This window comes from Loxodonta africana, chromosome 4, assembly GCF_030014295.1.
Source record: "Loxodonta africana isolate mLoxAfr1 chromosome 4, mLoxAfr1.hap2, whole genome shotgun sequence".
In the NCBI taxonomy this organism is placed as follows: domain Eukaryota; kingdom Metazoa; phylum Chordata; class Mammalia; order Proboscidea; family Elephantidae; genus Loxodonta; species Loxodonta africana.
In genome coordinates this window covers 112,735,454-112,757,532 of record NC_087345.1, presented here as the reverse complement: position 1 = coordinate 112,757,532, position 22,079 = coordinate 112,735,454, and positions in this window count along the sequence as shown.

Below are 22,079 nucleotides of genomic sequence, written 5' to 3'. Positions count from 1 at the left end.
CTCACAAGGCATTGTTGGAAAGAGTTGTTTCTTACTATTTGCTAAAAACTATTGGACTATAATTTCCACCAGTTTTTAAAGTCTGCTCTTCAGATCAACTAAGCAAGCCCTCAAATATCAGAAGACACTTTTGATACCCCACTTCTGCCTTTCCCCAAGCTAACAATCTTCAGTTCTTTATGTTGTTAATCCATTAAAAATGGTGATGATAATTGGTCTCAACCTACCTGGAGCAAAGGAGAATGAAGAACACCAAAGACACAAGGTAAATATGAGCCCAGGAGACAGAAAGGGCCACATAGCCAGAGACTACATCAGCCTGAGACCAGAAGAACTGGATGATTCTCAGCTATCACTGATGACTGCCCTGATAGGGAACACAACAGAGAATCCCTGATGGAGCAAGAGAATGTGGGATGCAGACTTCAAAGTCTTGTAAAAAGACCAGACTTAATGGTCTGACTGAGACTGGAGGGACCCAGGAGGTCATGGTCCCCGGACCCTCTGTTAGCCCAAGACTAGAACTATTCCTGAAGCCAAATCTTCAAACAGGGATTGCACTGGACTAGAAGACAGAAAATGTTACTGGTCAGGAGTGAGCTTCTTGGCTCAAGAAGACACATGAGACTATGTGGGCAGCTCCCACCTGGAGGCGAGATAAGAAGCCAGAGGGGACAGGAGGCAGTTGAATGGACACAGGGAATACAGGGTGATATCTCATTAGGGGGAGAGCAGCTAGGAGTAATGTAGCAAGGTGTGTATAAGTTTTTGTATGAGAGACTGACTTGATTTGTAAACTTTCACTTAAAGCACAATAAATTAAAAAATATGGTGATGATGATAGCAATGTAACTTAAAAGTTATATAACACTTCCTCGATCATTAGCCATTAGAGAAATGCAAATTAAAACTACGATGAGATTCCATCTCACTCCAACAAGGCTGGCATTAATCCAAAAAACACAAAATAATAAATGTTGGAGAGGCTGCGAAGAGATTGGAACTCTTATACACTGCTGGTGGGAAGGTAAAATGGTACAACCACTTTGGGAATCTATCTAGTGTTTTCTTAAAAAGTTAGAAATAGAACTACCATACAACCCCGAAATCCCACTCCTCGGAATATACCCTAGAGAAATAAGAGCCTTCACATGAACAGATATATGCACACCCATGTTTATTGCAGCTCTGTTTACAATAGCAAAAAGCTGGAAGCAACCAAGGTGTCCATCAACGGATGAATGGTTAAATAAATTGTGGTATATTCACACAATGGAATACTACGCATCGATAAAGAGCAGTGACGAATCTGTGAAACATTTCATAACACGGAGGAACCTGGAAGGCATTATGCTGAGTGAAATTAGCCAGAGGCAAAAGGACAAATATTGTATAAGACCACTATTATAAGATCTTGAGAAATAGTATAAACTGAGAAGAACACATACTTTTGTGGTTACGAGGTGGGGAGGGAGGGAGGGTGGGAGAGGGTTATTTACTGATTAGTTAGTAGATAAGAACTACTTTAGGTGAAGCGAAAGACAATACTCAATACACGGAAGGTCAGCTCAACTGGACTGGGCCAAAAGCAAAGAAGTTTCCGGGATAAACTGAACGCTTCAAAGGTCAGCAGAGCAAGGGCGGGGGTTTGGGGACTATGGCTTAAGGGGACTTCTAAGTCAATTGGCAAAGTAATACTATTATGAAAACATTCTGCATGCCACTTTGAAGTGTGGCATCTGGGGTATTAAATGCTAACAAGCGGCCATCTAAGATGCATCAATTGGTCTCAATCCACCTGGATCAAAGGAGAATGAAGAACACCAAGGTCACACGATTACTATGAGCCCAAGAGACAGAAAGGGCCACATGTACCAGAGACTTACATCATCCTGAGACCAGAAGAACTACATGGTGCCCGGCCACAACCGATGACTGCCCTGACAGGGAGCACAACAGAGAACCCCTCAGGGAGCAGAAGATCAGTGGGATGCAGACCCCAAATTCTCATAAAAAGACCATACTTAATGGTCTGACTGAGACTAGAGGAATCCCAGCGGTCATGGTCCCCAAACCTTCTGTTGGCCCAGGACAGGAACCATTCCCGAAGACAACGCATCGGACATGGAAGGGACTGGACAATGGGTTGGAGAGAGATGCTGATGAAGAGTGAGCTACTTGCATCAGGTGGACACTTGAGACTGTGTTGGCATCTCCTGTCTGGAGGGGGGATGGGAGGGTAGAGAGGGTTAGAAATAGGCAAAATTGTCACGAAAGGAAAGACTGGAAGGGTTGACTCATTAGGGGGAGAGTAAGTGGGAGTATGGAGTAAGGTGTACATAAGCTTATATGTGACAGAGTGACTTGAGTTGTAAACGTTCACTTAAAGCTCAATAAAAATTATTTTAAAAAAAAGATACTGGGCTGTTCAACTTTCTTTGAAAAGCTCTAATAAAAAGTAATGTGAATCCTGAAAAAAAAAGTTATATAGCACTTCATTTTTCAGTGCTTTATATATATCGTCTTGTTCTGTCTTTACAATGTATCTCTGAATGCTATACAACAGGTATTTTACGCATGACAAAGCTAACTTGCTCAAGATCATACCACTGTTTTATGGCAGAATCTGGATTAGAAATTGTTCTCTTCACTCTTTTTCTATCATTGCTCTTAAACAAGAATTTATCTAAAAGCCTAAACATCAACTAACTGCAGTGGGAATTTAAGAAAAGTAAATTCTGAAGACATTCTACTAATATCAAGAAAATATAAGGAGGAAATGTTTATGGCAACTAAAAAAAAATATAAGGAAGACATGTTTATGGCAACTAGTACTTGTAAATTTACAAATTTTTCCAAGTGTTTAGAATTTTATACAGATGTTTTGAATTTCAAAGAGATATTAAAAGTGTTAGTATCTCTTCTCTTTTCAGCTAAAAGTTTTGACCTAACTATAGGTAAAAAAAAAAAAAAGAAAAAAAATTTTTTTTTTTTTTTATGGGTTAGGTTCAAATTTTCTTATTATCCCAACTGTAAGACGTAAAAAAAAAAAAAAAAATTTTTTTTTTTTTAAGATGCTGTTGTTAGGTGCTGACAAGCTAGTTCTGACTGATAACGACCCTATGAACAACAGAAGGAAACACTGCCTGGTCCTTCTCCATCCTCACAATCATTGCTATGTTTGAGCCCATTGTTGCAGCCTCTGTGTCAATCCATCTCATTGAGGGTCTCCTTCTTTTTTGCTGACCCTCTACTTTACCAAGCGTGATGCCCTTCTCCAGGGACTAGTCTCTCCTGATAATGTGCCCAAAGTACGTGAGATGAAGTCTCACCATCCTTGTTTCTAAAGAGCATTCTGGCTGTACAAATTCAAGACAGATTTGTTTGTTCTCCTGGCAGTCCATGGTATATTAAATACTCTTCACCAAGACCATAACTGAAAGGCATCAATTTTTCTTAGGTCTTCCTTATTTATTGTCCAGCTTTTGCATGCATACGAGGTGACTGAAAATACCACAGATTGGATCAGGCGCACCTTAGTCCTCAAAATGACATCTTTGCTTTCTGACACTTTAAAGAGGTCTTTTGGAGCAGATTTGCCCGATGCAATAAGTCCTTTGATTTCTTGACTGCTGCTTCTATAAGGCGTTGATTATGGATCCAAGTAAAATGAAATCTTTGACAGCTTTAATATTTTCTCCATTTATCATGATGTTGCTAATTGGCCCAGTTGTGAAAATTTTTGTTTTAAGTTGAGGTGTAATCCATACTGAAGTCTGTAGTCTTTGGCTTTCACTTGATTCTGGACTGCTGCTTCCATGGGCGTTGATTGTGGATCCACGTGAAATGAAATCTCTGACAACTTTAATATTTTCTCCGTTTATCATGACGTTGTGTATTGGTCCAGTTGTGAGGATTTTTGTTTTCTTAATGCTGAAGTGTAATCCATACTGAAGCCTGTAGTCTTTGATCTTCATTAGTAAGTGCTTCAAGTTCTCTTCACTTTCAGTAAGCAAGGTTGTGTCATCTGTATATCACAGGTTGTTAATGCGTCTTCCTTCAATCCTGATGCTGCATTCTGCTTCATATAGTCCAGCTTCTTGGATTATTTGCTCAGTATACAGATTAAATAAGAATGGCAAAAGAAAACAACCCTGACACACACCTTTCCTGATTTTAAACCACACAGTATCCCCTTGTTCTGTTCAAACGACTGCCTCTCGGTCTATGTACAGGTTCCTCATGAGCACGATGAAGTGTTCTGGAATTCCCATTGTTCACAATGTTATTCATAATTTGTTATGATCCACGCAGTCAAATGCCTTTGCATAGTCAGTAAAACACAAGTAAACATCTTTCTGGTATTCTGGTTTGCCAAAAAAAAAGTAGAATGCTTAGAGTAATAAAACATGTGTGAAGGTTCTGAGACTTCTTATTTTTAGCCAGTTCAGAAAGAGCTTTCCTGCCATGTTTCCTATATCTGTCTTGACCCACTCATATTAATTGAGTTCCTGGGCATCATCTGGTTCCTTTTTTGTGTTTCTGGTAAAAAATGTCAGAATTGAAACATTTTTCTTTAAACAACAAAAATACTACATACAAAAACTTTACCCACTGGGATAAAATACCTAGGGCCCTAGAACTGAGTATAAGACATTCCATTTGAATACACAGAAGCAGTAGTAGTTAATGGTATATAATTAAAATACCAGCTTTAAAATATGCCTCCAGGGGCATTTAAACAAGTCCAATTTAAAGAACTTTCACTGTGCCAAGGAGGTGCCCCACTGAGCCCCAGCAGACTCAAAAACCAAGTGGTGAGAACTTTCCATGGGGTATACCCTGCCCTTTATGCCATTGTACGTGGAACTGTGCACCTCTGGTGAAACTCTCAGTGTGCAATCTGACACTATTATGATAGTGCTGATGGAGAACTAAAGTGGCTCTCAAACTCTACAGGAGCTGGTGCACAAACCATTGATTATATAATAAGTTAGGTGTTCAGAACAGGTTGGGCTCCCAGAAATGTTAGCACAACCAAACATTCTGTTTAAATACCATGACCCTGCCCTTTAGTTTCTTTTTTCACCTTCTGTATGTGTCCAAATGTCAAACTGAACCATTTTACTAAGTAACAAACTGATAGACATTGGCATATAGAAAATGAAATCCAGTCATTACGCCCTCTGGCTACAAAATGTTCACAATTAAAGAGGAGCAGACTGGGAAGCCATGTATGACATTTAGACCAATCAGCCTCTCCTTAGGACATTGATCCAGCCATTGCTCAGGTTCAATTCTAATGTTCAGACTTACAGGCAATGAGTATTTGTTGAGCACCAACTCTCCAAGGCACCGCACTGCTGAAGTACAGTATGTTGTTCCTTCATCTTGCATTTTCCTAGCAAACGAATCCCAGCTTTGTAAATACCATTCACTACTCGTTTGTTCCTCAATCTCTTGGGTGTTCTCCTACTAGATGCAATAGAATCATTGAAAGGGAACATGTTCAAGTGCTTTCAACCTAGGTTCTCTTACCTATAAGGACAAGATCTTTATTTGCCACTCCTGATGTCTCCTTGTATCTAGAAAGACCTCATTCAGTGTAACATTTCTGGCCTCTTTACTCCTTTGCCACTCTGCCTCAGGGAATGAGAAGTGAACTGATTGGTAAATTTGAGAAGAGTAAATTGGACTTGCAGGTCAATCATTGCCATGCTCTCCTTGCTTGAGGAATGGCTAGAATAAAGCATATATTCATGTCTTCTCTTCCGTGCTAAAGTTTTATAAGAGGAGGCTCTCAGAGGAGGAATTATGTATCCATCTGCTCTGAATGAAAAAAAAAAAAAGTCTGCCTAATTCTGGGATACAGTATTAGAAAGCCCACAATTGCTGCGCTTCTAAGCCACATTATCCTTCCCAGCCTTAGTCACTAATAAATATGGTATTTTGATCTCCATCTGTCTTATTCCTCGTCTATCTCTTAAGTAGCTTCGAATCAGGACCACTTTTTAACCATCTTGGCCCTGGAAAGTTATTTTACTATAGTCATTATTACTGATTCATATTTGCCAAGCTTTGGGGCATCTTTCGGTTCCTCTTCTGGATGTTATTATCATTATATATCAACCCGTGCCTAGCACAGGGCCTGGCATTTAATTGAAGGTTTCCTTCTCTTTTTATTATTTTAATTTAATCATCAGTCCATTGTCTTAATCCCTTCTTCTGTCAATCCCCTCCAATAAATTATCTTCTTCTATCCCTCGTCATTGTCATTAAACCCTTTTGGTTCTAGTCATTGTCCTAAATCAATGGTTGTTAAAGTGTCGTCCCAGACCAGCAGCATCAGCAGCTTCTGGAAACTTGTTAGAAAGGAAAACACTCAGGGCCCACCTCCAATGTACTGAATTGGAAACTCTGGGAGTGGAGCCCAGCAGTCTGTTTTAACCAGCCCTCCAGGTGACTCTGATACACACTAAAGTTTCAGAACCACTGACCCAAATCATTCAGTTTCTGTTCAGTTCCATTGCTTGTATCTGCCCAGAGACTTTTTTATGGCTTAGTCCCTTTTGTGACTATCAACCATTTTGTTTGGTGTCATTATCAATTGTTTCATGTCTCAAAGCCCTTCCACTCCCATCTCTATCCAAAAAGTCAGAGAGTGAGAAAAGGTAACTATCTGGCCCTCAAAGGATTTAAAACTAGATTCAACAGTTTCCTCTGTACAGATTTCTGTCCCTCCCTAATTATGATATCTGATTGATTGAAAATTCTAGCAATCTGGTTTGTTTTAATTTTGTTTACCAGGTGTGTATTTACACCATCATTGTATAACATAAACCCACACACAAGTCTCCAAATCTTTGCTCTAGGTTTTGTTTTTAATGAGTAAATTAGAAAATCTCCTATCACAGGAAACTACAGGTAGCACTGAAAAAAAACTGGCTTTTACAGCACTGATTTCCCAACAACTTGAAAAGCATCAAGCAATTCAATTAACCTAAAATTGTCATCCAATTTGTTTCTCTGTGGGAGACCTAGTATTCTTATGTCACCAAGACCAGGAAATGAGCTGCTTTCTAGAATATGTGAATCTTTTCCTGTCTATTTTTGCTGAATCTCTGAAAGAAATATTTGGGGGCAGGAGAGATGGGGGGTGGGCAGAGAACAAGGGGAGGTGAAATAGCTGAGAAAACAAAGTTAGATGTTTTTCCTTTCAAATAGCCCCAAATTACCAATATTTAAATTGCTAAATAAACTTTTAAACTCTCCTTCAGTCAATTTTCACCAACACAGAGGTACTCCAAATAATTAAATGGTTCAAGTGTTTATGAACTCACTTCTCACCATTCCCCAAATGCTTATGCAAATGAATATTCAATCAACAAAACATGCAGACATTCATGATTCTACTATAAATTAATACTAATGTATAATATTTTTATAACATTTTGGAGAAATGTCATTCTTTCTTATGCCATTCATTATGAGGTACATTTTTGTTGGAAGCCAGTCATTCACTTAAATTGTAATGAAAAGCATTTAATATTTATTAGTGTGTAGGAGTCTTCTTCTCAAGGGAGTATTTCACAGCTATTATTCATTCAATCTCAGTTTCCCCGGGAGGGAGGGAAAGGGAACACAGTGAGCCAAAGTCACTGAGTTGAGTCCTTGTTGAGCTCCATTCGAAAGTACTACTCAGTTTCAACTAGGCCCCTTAGATTCAACTTAAGATTCTCTGGCTAAGGCTTTTCTTTGTGATGTATTCCCATTCGCAACAACTCACAGGTCACTTATCTGGTCTCCGATCACCTGCTACCTGCAGGACCCTGGGAGGCACCCATGGTTCTGCCCAGCCAGGATGTGGTGGTATCAGACATTTCAAACTTAATGGGACACTGAGGTCCACTGGAATGGGGCTTTCATTGTTCAAATGCCTCAAAATTGACTCTCTTTCTGAGGACTGAGGGCTTCTGAGAAGGGCAAAGTAGATCTCCCTGAAGCTGCAGCTTCAGATTTCTTCTGGGATCCCCATAGTACCTAACAGTGTGGCCATACCTTTTACCTTATTATCAATATTCCAAGATCTTAAATTTGGTGGTGGTGACAGTAGAGGTCCTCCTTTCTATTTTCATCTTCACTGATTTCTATTATTTCTGCTCCCTTCATCTTACAGAAGCGGCTCTTTGGCCTCATTTGTATCTTAAATCATTTCTAATCCCAGCTGATCACCTCCTTTCTGATTTCCCTTGTTCCACCAGCCAGTGTGGACTCTAGGGCAAGTTGTTTCAACACTGTCTTCTTGAACACTCCTTCTACCCCTTAACTTTTCTTGGGTCCTCCACAGTAATTCCTAGACCCAGACGATCTTAACTTTCTTTTCCATCTCCAAGCCTAAGTTACAAAATTTCTGGGAAGCATTAGAAAACCGTTATCAAATGTGGCTCCTCCACAGTCCTTTCAGACCCTCCAGTGGACTTTATATGGCATCACCTGGGATGGTCATTGGCTAACTCTCCTGGCATAATCCCTCCTATCATAATCCCAGCTCTCTTATTCTATGCAGGTAACTATGCCCCTTACTGTCATTACATCCTTTTCTGCCTCCTCTCCTCAAATGTTCTGTGTACTTTCACTCTTTTCTTTCTTCCTTATTGCTTCAGGAGGAGCAGTACCTCTTCTATTTTCAACATAGTCATTTCTTCACTTTTTCTCCATCCCTTTCCCTGGCATTTGCTTGGTTCTCTGTCTCTGTCTCCTTTCTTCCTCTCCCTCCCTTGAATGCTTTTGTTAGGCCTACATTCTTAGTCTTCTCCTATATGAAACAACAACAAACAAGCAAGCAAATGTAAACTTCCTTTGGTTTTGCAATCCCTCCAGATAATTATCTTCTTAGTTTCCTTTCTAAGGCAAACCTGTTCACTTCTGGACCTCTTGAAAACTGGCTTATTCCTCATTACTTCATAGAAATTGCTTCCTCAGTGACTTCTAGTCACCAAATGCAATGATTTATTATTATTATTCAATGACTTGATCTCTCTGAGGTGTCTGCTTCTGACCAGCTCCACATTTTGAACTCACTTCTTATTAGGCTTTTGGGAGGCACACTATGCCCTACTGTGCCTTTTCTGTCTCTTCCAGAGACCCTCTTCCCTCCCATCTTGGCAAAAATGAACATTCTACCAGATGCTTTCTTCAGAGCTTTCGTCTCTAGATAATCTCTCCCTTGATCTCATTACCTCTCACATTTTAAACTACTGATTTCTTGTAGGCAATTCTATAATCTAAATTCTAACTCCCTCTAGGAAATTTCTATGTGGTTGTTCTAGAGCAGGTGTCAGTATTTTTTTCGCCGAGGAAAAAAGAGTAAGTGTTTTAGGCATTGCAGGCCATCTGGTCTCTGTCACAACTATTCAACTCTGCTGTTGTAGTGCAGAAGCAGCCACAGACAATACATAAATGAATGAGCATGGAGATGTTCCAATAAAACTTTACTTACGGACACTGATACTTGGATTTTGTATAATTTTATGTGTCACGAAATATTATTTTTTTGATTTTTTAAAGCATTTTAAAATGTAAGAATCACTAAGAGAATGAAAAGATAAGCCACAGACTTGATGAACATATTTGCAAAACGCATATCTGAAAAGGGCTTGTATGCAAAGTATACAGAGAACTCTTAGAACTCAACACTAAGGAAACAATTCAATTAAAAAGTGGGCAAAGATCTGAACAGACAGCTCACCAAAGAAGACAAACAGATGGCAAATGAGCATATGAAAGGATGCTCAACATCATATGTCATTAGGGAATTATAAATAAAAACAATGAGATACCACTACTACACGCCTGTAAGAATGGCTAAAATCCAAAACACTTGACAGTACCAAATGCTGGTAAGGATGTGGTAAAACATGAACTTTCATTCACTGCTGGTGGGAATACAAAATGGTACAGCCACTTTGGAAGACAGTTTGGCAGTTTCTTACAAAGCTAAACATAGTCTACCATATGATCCAGCCATTATGTTCCTAGGTATTCATCCAAATGAGATGAAACTTTTATCCACACAAAAACCTGTGCATGAATGTTTATAGTTGCTCTATTCATAACTGCCCAAAATTGGAAGCAACCAAGGTGTCCCTCAATAGGTGAACAAATAAACTGCAATGCATCCATACAATGGAGTACTATTCAAGGATAAAAAGAAATGAGTTATCAAGCTACTAAAAGACGTAGAAGAACCTAAAATGCATATTGCTAAGTGAAGAAGCCAGTCCAAAAAGGCTACGTACTGTATGATTCCAACTATATGACATTTCAGAAAAGGCAAAACTATAGGGACAGTAAAAAGATCAGTGGTTGCCAGGGGTTCCAGGCTGAGGCAGAATAATTGGTGTACAAGGGATTTTAGGGCAATGAAACTATTCTGTATGATCCTACAATTGTTGTTGTTGTTAGTTGCCATCAACTTAATTCTGACTTATGGTGAACCCCTGCACGCAGAGAAGAAGTGCTCCACAGGGTTTTCAAGGCTGTCACCTTTTGGAAGCAGATTGCCAGCCCGTCTTCTGAGGGGTCTGTAAGCACGTTCCAACTGCCAACCTTTCTGCTTGTAGTTAAGACTTAACTGTTTGCACCACCGAGGTACTCCTTAATGGTGGACGTCATCAATTTGTCAAAACCCATAAAAAACAAATTTTGTTTTTGTTTTTTTATGGGAACCACACAAAACAAAGAGTGAACCCTAATGTAAACTATTAAGTATAATAATGTATCAATACTGGTTCATCAAACATAACAAATGTACCACAGCAATACAAGGTGTTAATAATAGGGGGAACTGGACGAGGGGGAGGGAGTTTTTTGGGAACTCTGTACTTTGTGCTCAATTTTTCTCTAAACCTAAAAGTGCTATAAAAAAACAATACTCTACTAATTAAAATAAAATAAAGCAGAAATGTGGATATAATTCTTGGGCCTCTTGGCCACATTAAAAACAGGTGGCAAGTTGGATTTGGTCCTTTGGTGAACGTGTCCCTGTTCTAGAGGCATTCTCACAGTCACTCCTCAGCTATTTACCTCCCCAGTATTGTGATTTCATTTTCTCTTTACAACCATCTTTTATTTTTATTTTAACTAGATTATCATTTAGAGCTATGGGTATGCTGTGCAATTTCTTGCTGGTATAAATTTCCTCTAGAGTAGACTTGGGGAAAACAAATATTAATATAGGATTCTCATTTTCAGATAAGAAAACTGAGGCCCAGCTTGGGATTTGTCTAAGACATAAAGTATGTGATGCCAGCATTAGAACTTAGTTCTTCTGGCTTTTTGCACCAGGACTCTATACAGGATACCACATAGCAATCCATTGCCTATAATGTATGGTTTATGTCTTTCACAAAAAGACATAGTTAGGAAAGTTACCAAAGGTTCTTTTCAGATCTACAGTCTATATTATATTGTAACCACCCTCCTATAACTATGTTCTCTGGTCAGTCCAAAGCCTGGTTTTGATGCTTCTCCTTCCCTTGGTCAGGCAGCCAGGAACTGGCAGAAGAGGGAAAACAATGTTTACTGAGGCACACAGCAAAGCTCCACAGATGGAAACCTAAGGCTGGAGTAGAAATGTTCATATAGTGTAATGAAGATCTAGGTAACAACTATCATAATTTTGGGAGAAGCAGAGAAAGTTAAAGCCCATGCTACTGCATTTAAAAAAAAAGTGAGATGCATTTGCTCTTAGCACAAATATGTCAAGAGAGAATGGACGGTTTTCCTGCACTTGAGGCCCGTTTTGTGGTCTTAGTTGTATTTTCTCAGGACTCACTCAGAATTCTGAGTTCTACTAAGAATATTATAGTATTCATTAGGTTTACATGAGGTTGTTAAGATCACAGATTCTCTTACAGCTCCTTTCCCTGCCTCTTCAATTTTAGGACCATGAGAAATGAATTTACCCTTCCTTCATTCAGAGCCTACATTTTTGTTTTTTTAGCCACAGCATAGGCCTGTTTGGCACTATGTATTTTAACTGTAATATTTTATATTATTTTGTTAATCTGAACTCTAATGATAGAACTTAAAAAAAAAAAACTTAAATTATAAATGTTATTTTTCTTTGTGAGCAAAACAAAGGAAAAAAAACATACAAAGATGGTCAGCCGTTTATAAGAAGCACCGTTAGGTATGACACCAATTATGGATATGAAAAACAAGCCATGAAGAGGTATGTGCAATTCTTGCCCCATTTCAATTTATACCTTTTTTTAAAAAAAGTACAAAGATGTTAACCTTCCTTTATGCTTCTTTTGTTATCGTACTAAAGAGTGATCTTTGAAGAGTAGTAAAATAAGGTCTTGTTTCTGGAGGTTACATTTGATCACAAACAGAATTTAGCCCTAATTAAAATAGGATTATCACCAGATAATATACCCAAGAAACGTGCTTCTGAGATGGGTGTTCTATTACTTGCTTTCCTTTAATAGACATAATTAAGGCCAGAACATATTTCCCCTTTCAAATAACAACTCTTTGGAAATTATGTCTGGCTTTGGTAAACAGATGTTGATATCTGAATGGAAGATTAAATTACCTTATACATTTTTAATGTATAGAAAATTCACTATAAGCGTCAAAGGAAAGTAGTTAAAAATGTCTAGATTTTTGTTTTCTGAAGGAAATTATTTTTTCCTCATATAGTTTGATTTTTCCATGTATTGCGGTAAAATATAATAGGACACCTCCTAAAATAATTTTTGTAATAGTATTATAGAGTAGGCTAAGCAGCTGTAAAAACTCTTTACCATTGAGTCAATTCTGACTCATAGTAACCCTAGAGGACAGAGTAGAACTGACCCATAGGGTTTCCAAGGAGCGCCTGATGGATTTGAACTGCTGACCTTTTTCTGGTTTGCAGCTGTAGCTCTTAACCACTATGCCACCAGGGTTTCTGCTGTAACAAATAGAGCCCCCAAATTCAGTGGTTCAGAGAACAGTGAAGTTTCTTTGCATCTCAAGTGATAGTTTGGGATCAGTTCCCAGGTTGGTAGGCAACTGTGCTCCACTCAGACTTTTGGAGACCCACACTGGCAATGGCTCTGTCATCAACAAAAGGCTTCCAGGGTTCCTCTGATTGCCCATCCCAACCAGCTAAGTGAAGGAAAGAGAAAGTTCCAGGTCAGGAATTTCCTATTAAGCAAGTGACACAGAAGTTCCTGACATCATTTGTACACATATTCCATTTCTACTCATATATCCACACCTAGCTACAAAAGCAAAACCAAAGCTATTGCCGTTGAGTCGATTCTGACTCACAGCAACCCTACAGGAGACAGTAGAACTGCCCCACAGGGTTTTCAAGAGTGCCTGGTAGATTCAAACTCCTGACCTTCAACCTCTTGGTTAGCAGCCAGACCTCTTAATCACTACACCACCAGGTTTTCCTTGAAGACTAAGGTGCACCTGACGCAAGTCATGGTGTTTTCAATTGCCTCATATGCATGTGAAAGCTGGATGATGAATAAGGAAGAAGGAAGAATTGATGCCTTTGAATTGGGATGGTGGCAAAGAATATTGAATATACCATGGACTGCCAAAAGAACAAACAAATCTGTCTCAAAGCAAATATGACCAGAATGCTCCTTAGAAGGATGGCGAGACTACGTCTCATATACTTTGGACATGTTATCAGGAGGGTTCAGTCCCTGGAGAAGGATATCAGGCTTAGTAAAGCAGAAGGTCAGTGAAAAAGGGGAAGACCCTCAACAAGACGGATTGACACTGTGGCCACAACAATGGTCTTAAGCATAAAAACAACTGTGAGGATGGCGCAGGACCGGGCAGTGTTTCATTCTGTTGTACATAGGGTCCCTATGAGTCAGAACTGAAACAAACCACAAAAGACACTAGAAAGACAGTCTCTCCATGCGCCCAGGAAGAAAGTAAGAATAGATATGCTGGACAGTTGCAAAAAAAAAAAAAAAAAAAAAAAAAGCTGCAGTTTCCATATAATCTTTGATTGTGAAAAATTAAAAACAACCAACAATACTCATTGCAAGGTCTCCAGAATGTTAAACAAACACAATAAAAATACAAGAAGTAAACAGGGTTTTTTGTTAAATTATAAAAATATTCAACAAAGTAAAAACCAAGGCAGGTCTCTTTGATTTTATGTCGCCACATCAAAAAGATTTTGTTACCAACACACAGAGGAAATAGCCAACTTCAAATAAATCATTTCCAAAACCTGGGAATTCATTTTCTCAGAGAAACAATGTTCCAAAACTGGCCAGGTTCCAAAATTATTTCAAAAGGACTCATTCACCTCACGCAGTATATCTGCAATGAAAAGCAGTCAAAGACAACACTATACTGTAGCACTCACAATGGAAAAGCTATTAAATTAGAAATAATTTAAAGATTTATCTTTAATAAGGAAATTAAATTCGACAAGGATATGGTGGGAGGGGGAATGAAGAACTTAATGTAAAGTCAAAGTGGAACTTTCAAAAGTATTCTGGCAGTGGTTCCCTGGTTTGAATACAGCAAAATACATGACTGTGTATTTTCCTCCTTCAAGGTTTATCACCAGCTATGCGCTTATGCTTATCAGCCAAGAATTACAGGTAGACTTTGGGACAAAAAATAGGAGGGAGAGAATAATGAAGACAAGTGTAGGAGGAGAGGATCTTTTAAAATGACCAGGAAAGAATTGTAAGGCAGCGAAGAAGGGAAGGGAGAAAGAGCTTCACATCTATATATACATACAAAGAAAGAGATAAGCAGAGGGAAAGACAGAGTTGAGAGGAGGGGAAAGGGACAAAATCTGGTCTATGCATGATCTCTTGCGGGGAGGGTGGAGAACAGCTTGAGACTGAGCTTTCCCTCATCCAAGCACCAGCAATTTGATTCCTGCCTGCAATGAGGGTCTCAGGTTGGGAAGGGCAGTGTGCAAGTGGCCACATGTTGAGAAAGAATGCTCACAAGCTCAGAGGAATCCAGGGAGTGGCTGACCTCTATTTCATTTTTTCTTTAATAGGCAGGAAGTTAATTGTTTAAAATGAAGAAAAGAAAAAATATAAACATAAAAACGCAAACTAGATGAATCTTCATGTCAGAAAATTCTTAATCTACATCTAACCCATTGCCGTCAAGTAGAGCCTGACTCTAAGCGACCCTGTAAGACAGAGTAGAACTGTCCCATAGGGTTTCCAAGGCTGTAGTCTTTACAGAAGCAGACTGCCACATCTTTCTCCCTCAGAGCAGCTGGTAGGTTCAAACTGCAGACCTTTTGGTTAGCAGCTGAGCATTTAACCACTGTGCCACCAGGGCTCCTTAAATTACATCTATGGGAAACGAAAAGATAAATCTCAACAGGGCTCCAATGGCTACACCTGGTATAAGCCTCTTTGCATCTTTCAAGCACCCATTTGTTTTTCTCTTTCTAGCTGTTCTATCTCAGTTGAACTTAATAGTTTCCCTACTGCTTACGACACGACTTCTGAAGATGCTTGATCTTGAGTAAAAAGGAGGCTCTAAGCATCTTGAGCTGGGAGTAATTCCTGTGTCTTAAATACCCTGGAAGGCTGTCTTCTCTGAGCCTGACTGACTGCTCACAGCCCATTGATTGCAGAGCTCACCAAGGGTTGCTGATTTCTCTTGACAACTGCACATACTATAATCAGAACAACATGACATTAGGACTTCGATAAAAGTTGCCTCAAATTGCATCAAAGCAATGGTCTAACAGTGCCACCGGCAACAATAAACCATCACCACAGGTGTCGAAAGCCCAGCCTTTAAAGCCTGAACATGGAACAAAGATTTTTTTTCTTTAACTTCTGAAAATGAAAGTGGCCTTTGAAAATAAACATGTATTCCCAAATTGGTGGCAAACTATTTAATCAAAAAAAAAAAAAAAACTTTTCTTTTTTTTTTTATTTAATCAAACGCTTTTTGTATTTTCAGAGAATGCTAACAGAACCCCAAGTATGCTGGCACATTTTCTCTTCTTCCAGCTTATTGCAGCCATCAATTATTTTGCAAAGAGATAAAAGTTGACAAGGCAAAGGAAAGAAATGCTGTGATGTTTAAGGAAAACAAATACCATTAGAGGTTTTTAAAAAATGTTGTTTGTATTGCCTCAATCCTTAATTCTGACCCTAATTAGCTGCATCATCTTAAGCAAGTCACTAAGAATCTCTGGATTTGACTCCTCAACAGGAAAATGAGTGGATTGGATGAGATGAGCTCTAAGATCTCTTCCAGCTCAACAGGTTCTGATTCTAATTTTTTTAGCTTAAGTGTGCCATGACAGGGAACTTTATTGGCAGTCTTTGATTACTGGAGGATGGCGCATACCGCTTCATGTCCAGGCAATTCTGCCCAGAACAGATAACTCACAGCTGTTCTGGTTCCCTGTTAGAGGTTGCTGGGGGCGGGAGTGAGTCCAGTAAAATTCCGTGCTCTGATCTAAAGAGTTTTTGAAAGGCTGCCATGTGACTCTTAAGAAGGTTTTCCTATACAATCTGGCTACCCTAAGCCAGCTTCATGAAGCAACAAACAGACATTCACAGTCAACACCAAAAAGCCCTTCAAGTGCTTCTCTCTTGCTCAGCCTTTGCCCTGCCACACAGAACTCTCATTCACAGCAATAATGCCAGTCTGGGCTCAGATTTCAAACAAGACACTGATTTTTTCTTTTTAATGACCTTTCAGAGGCCTGGTTTACCAGTATTTTCATTTGTAATAATCCCCTCTGAGTGAGGATGTTTATTGGGTTTATTGACAGAGTAGGCCAAGAGCAAAAGCAAGTACATGAAGGAAACATTCTCTGTAATATTGGCCTGTTGGGGGCTAAAAAGCAGTCTCTGGTACCGGTACCCATCTCTGCACTGTCACCAGGATATCAAGCTCCCCTTTGTATCCCACTCCTAACTGGCAGTCTGGATTTCTGGTTTCACATCCCACTCCTTGTCCTACTACAAAATACCATATAAGGGAAAGCACCTCACTTAAAGATCTGGCCTCCAAGCAGAAACTTCTGGTTTCAGGAGAAGATCGAGGATAAGAGCTAACCCAAACTGGGACACACTCAGGTCAGACACAGTTAATCTTTCAGCAGCCCTATTTGGTAAATAAGGAACCCTGGTGGCACAGTAGTTAAGTGATCAGCTGCTAACTGAAAGGTCTTCAGTTCGAACCTATCAGCCGCTCTGGAGCAGAAAGATGTGGCAATCTGCTTCCACAAAGATTACAGCCTTGGAAAACCTATAGGGCAGTTCTATGCTGTCCTATAGGCTGGCCATGAGTCACAATCGACTTGATGGCAATGGGATGGGTTGTTTGGTAAATACGCATCATCATCATCATCATCCCCTTTTTACAAATGTAGAAACTGAGGCCCAGATTATTAAGTAAACTGCCCAAACACAGCACCACAGTCACCACTATAGATGCTGATGCTACCTGCTTCATAGCTTGCCTGATGCCACCTACAGTGCTTCATCCTCTGCCTGCAAGGGTGGGGTTAGGGTAGCCAGGAGGATGAAGAAAGGATAAAAAGTGATAAACAGCTTTAGAAGACTTCAGTATTCTTCATTCACAAATATTCTAATGGTCCTTGCTCAGGCTCATGTACTTCGGACATGTTATCAGGAGAGACCAGTCCCTGGAGAAGGACATCATGCTTGGTAAATTAGACAGTCAGCAAAAAAAAGGAAGACCCTCAGTGAGGTGGATTGACACAGTAGCTGCAACAATGAGCTCAAACACAGCAACAATTGTCAGGACGGCAAGCGACCAGGCAGTGTTTCATTCTGCGGTACACAGGGTCGTCACCAGTCGGAACCCACTCGACAGCATCTGAGAACAAGGCTCAGGTCTCTTTTTAACTTACCTAACAAAAGAACTCACTCAAGCACTTCTGACATGCGTAGTTAGTACTGAACGGGCTATTGGAGAATAGGCTTAAAAGCACAGAACTGTAAGATGTTGTCCCTGCCCTAGAAGTATCATAACTCAGTACTTGTATACTTTCAAACCGCTTCCAAACCTATTTTACCTCTCAATGCACTTTCTCTTCCACTTATATTAAGAAATTCAAAGGTCATCTGTAGTCTATTTTCTCCTTTTTATAAAATTTTTTATTTTAAACACTCATGTTAATTCTGTACTACTTACAAAATACATCGTAACAATGTCCTTCAGCTCTTTCAATAAAATATTTGTTACATGCAAAGTAGCTCTTCCTCCAAATCACCGTTTCTTCCCTTTTCCAACTCCAGCCTACTAGGAATATAGTGTCTTGACTGACGCTGCCATTGGGCCTCCATCGGTTTCCTTTTTCTGTCTGGCATTCAGATTTGGATGTTGATTACCCAAGTCTGGAATTTTAGCTCCCATATATCATTTTGTCTTGCTTCTTTGTTTTTACTTAAATTTTATTTCCTAAAAACTCCCTTTTTTATTCTGTTACTTGCTACTGCATAAAATGGCCCAACAGGACTAGACCCCTTACCTAGTATGACCTTCACTGTACAATTATGATTGCTGTTTCACTATGAAATAGAAGAGAAACTGAAGTGCTACTCCATCTTTGATTAATTTCTAATACTTCAATTCTAATAGTGTTTTTGTTTGAACCACCATTTCCCTAGGGAATATCAGATTCTAAGATTAAAACACAAAAACAAAATACATCTCTGCCCTGAGGAGAAGAAAAAGATTTCCTTTTCTTGGTTCACTCTCTCTGTAACTACCCAGGGCTGAATTGATTATCTACTTCCGCCTGGAACCACTGGAGTATTGTGCAGTGTTTTCTTCAGTTTGACGCGCTGTCATGACCCCTAGTAGTGTGTGCTCTTCCTGGTTTCGAGTGCCAAGGGGCAAAAAGTAATGTGGGGCTATTTCTTCTTCTTTTCTTGTTTTTTCATTCGTTTGATATAGAGCTCTAGTGATTAATAGTGTTCTCTGGATGACTTTTTGGAAACCAATGCTCAGAAATTTATATATAATTTGAATGCTAGGAGTGAAGTTACAGAATAAAGTGTAAAATATAAAATAGAATTACATTCACTGAATATTATGTTCCACTACAAATCTATCTTATATCTTAATCTTAAAATTTTTGGGGGGGATTTTTGAGCTGAATTTCAAGCTGCATTTTGAACTGCTGTTTGGGTCATTGTAGAATGTGGAGCAAGCCTATTCTGACATATCTCCTCTTTTCCAATGTCACCAATTATTTTAACTTATGACTCAGATTCAGAATGTTAGAGCTAGAAGTGACACTTGTAGTGATTTCTTCAGTCCTTGCTGTAAGAACAAGGCGCCCCCCACCTGGAAATGTGGCCCTCTTGGAATAAACACCTGGTCTTTGTGGAGATACACAGGGAATAGTGGAAGTGGCAAGGGGATTCCATTGGTCACCCAGATCTGCTAATCAATGCTGGCATCAAAGGGGGAGACACTAGTATTAGGTCACCCTCCCATCTGAGAGAGAGACAGGAAGGTGAGGAATTTGCCCAAGGGCACAGAGCTAATTTAAGTGTTAGAACTCAGACTCACTGAAACCAATGACTAGACATTTCAAATATTTGAATGAAGATTTGTTTTTTTTTGTTTGTTTGTTTTATTTTATTTTGGATTCACAGTAGGGTGGTAGATAATTTCAACAAGATAAACAAACTTCTTTTGAAAATTGATTTTGGAGCTTGCTAAACAAGCTGTGTGAGGGCACTGGTGGTTCAGTGGTAGAATTCTTGCTTTCCATATGGGAGATCTGGTTCAATTCCTGGGCAACGTACCTCATGCATAGCCAACACCTGTCAACCAGTGGAAGCTTGCATGTTGCTATGTTGTTGAGCACGTTTCAGCAAAGCTTTCGGACTAAGATGGACAAGGAAGAAGGGCCTGGTGATCTACTTCTAAAAATCAGCCAGTGAAAACTCTACGGATCCAAACAGTCTGATCTACAGCCCTTCAAGGAGATGGGGATGTCTAAGGACTAGGCAGTGTTTTGTTCCATTTATGCATAGGGTCATAGGCCAACTTAACAACAGCAAACAACAACAACAAAACAGGCTATACTCAATCAGGAAATGGAGGCTGAGGACAGAGAGAGCAAGTAGGAAGAGATTGGGGAAGCTGCCTTTTCTCCACAGCTTTCAGATAGTTCCAGTGGAATGACACTGCTGACTTCTGTAAGGAATTTGCTCCTATTTCTTTCCTCAGAGCAATCACACTGAACCTTAAAGTTGAGAGTAGGTTGGACTGGGAATGGGGAGAAAAAGGAAGATATACACTGGGAGCTGTGGTTTCCCAAGTACCCTTGCAGCTCTGGCTATTCAAGAGGGTCACATTTATCAGAGCTCCTCTGCTTTACACTATTGGCAAACTTCAGTCTAATGACTTTGCTGTCTGAATTTCCAGGTGGGCCACTCACTTCCTTTAGAGTGTGTCTGCATTTCTCTTAGACACACAATACAGCCTGGGTCATTTCCTAGGATGGTGGCTTACCTGGTAAAAGACAAAAAAAAAAAAAAAAAAGACCAGGAATGTTTTTTAAAATGCACATAGCCATCTCAGTCATTTTTTTTAACTAGTCAAAATATTTTCTCAATTTGCAAGTTAACTAGACTTTTATCAAACATTCTAAACTAGGAGGTTCACTTATTTGTTAGGTGAACAGTCCGTGATGTTGCTTTGATGCCGATGGACTTGCCCCAGTCGCCCTGTGCTCCACCCCCCATCCCTTATCCCAGCATACTCTGGGAACAAGGTGGAAAGGGCCTGCCTAACCCAATCTCTCAATTTGAGAATTCCATTCTCACCTATTCACTTTGATCCTGTGCCCATCCTAGTCTTCATTCTTTCAGCTACTTTGGACTCTTGTCTCTCTTTTCCTTTTGTAGTACTTTAAAATTGCTCACATGCTTTATAATGGCTGTTATTGTTAGTAGCCATTAAGTCGATTCCTACTCATGGCGACCCCACGTATGCAGAATAGAACTGCTCATAGAATTTTCAAGGCTGTGGCCTTTCATAAGCAGATCACCAGGCCTGTCTTTCAAAACACTTCTGGGTGGGTGTGAACTGCCAACCTTTTAGCTAGTAGTTGAGTGTCTAACCATTTGTGCCACTGTGATGGTTAATGTTACATGTCAACTTGGCTAGGCCATTATTCCCAGTATTGTGGAGTTGTCTTCCATTTTGTGATCTGCTGCAATTATCCCCCATTTTGTGATATTATGTAATTATCCTCCATTTTATGTGTTGTAAATCCTAACTTCTACATGTTAATGAGGCAGGATTAGTGTGGGGTGTATTTCGAGTCACAGCCTTACAAGAGGGTGTGTGACTCAACTCACACCCTTACTCTGATGTAGGGGGAATTTTCTTGGGGGTGTAACCTACATCCAATATATATATGGATGCTCTGGCAAGGCTCTCCCTTGTTCGGGACCCTGCATCCAGTTTGCATCACCTGACCTCCAGTTCTTGGGACATGAGCCTGTCATTTGATCTGCCAGTTCTGGGATTCACTAACTTCTGTGCCCTGTGAGCCAGCTGCCTGCCATCTGAACTGCAAACTTTGGGATTTGCCAGCTTCCACAGACCTGTGAGCCAAACAGCCTGTCTGACCTGTCCTTTGTGAGTCCATCAGCCTCTGCAAACACATGAGTTACAAGAAGCCTCCAGCCTGACACCTGACCCACAGATGGGGGACTTGCCAGCTCCACAACCGCACTAGCCATTTCCTTGAGATAAATCTCTCTATATATGTTTCTCTATATATTCATTGATTTTGCTTCTCTAGAGAACTCAGCCTAAGACAGCCACCCAGGGACTCCTTGTCTTACTTACTCTTTAACTGCATATTTCAGTGGTAAAAAGTGCAGATTTTGAAGTCAGACTTCCTGGGTTTGAATCCTAGCTCTGCCATTATCTAATGAAGGTATCTTGGGCAAATTACTTAATCTTTATATGCCTGGGTTTTCTAATCTATAAAATGGGGATAATAATAGTGCATACCTTGAAGGATTGTTGTGAGGATTTAATAAGTTAATATA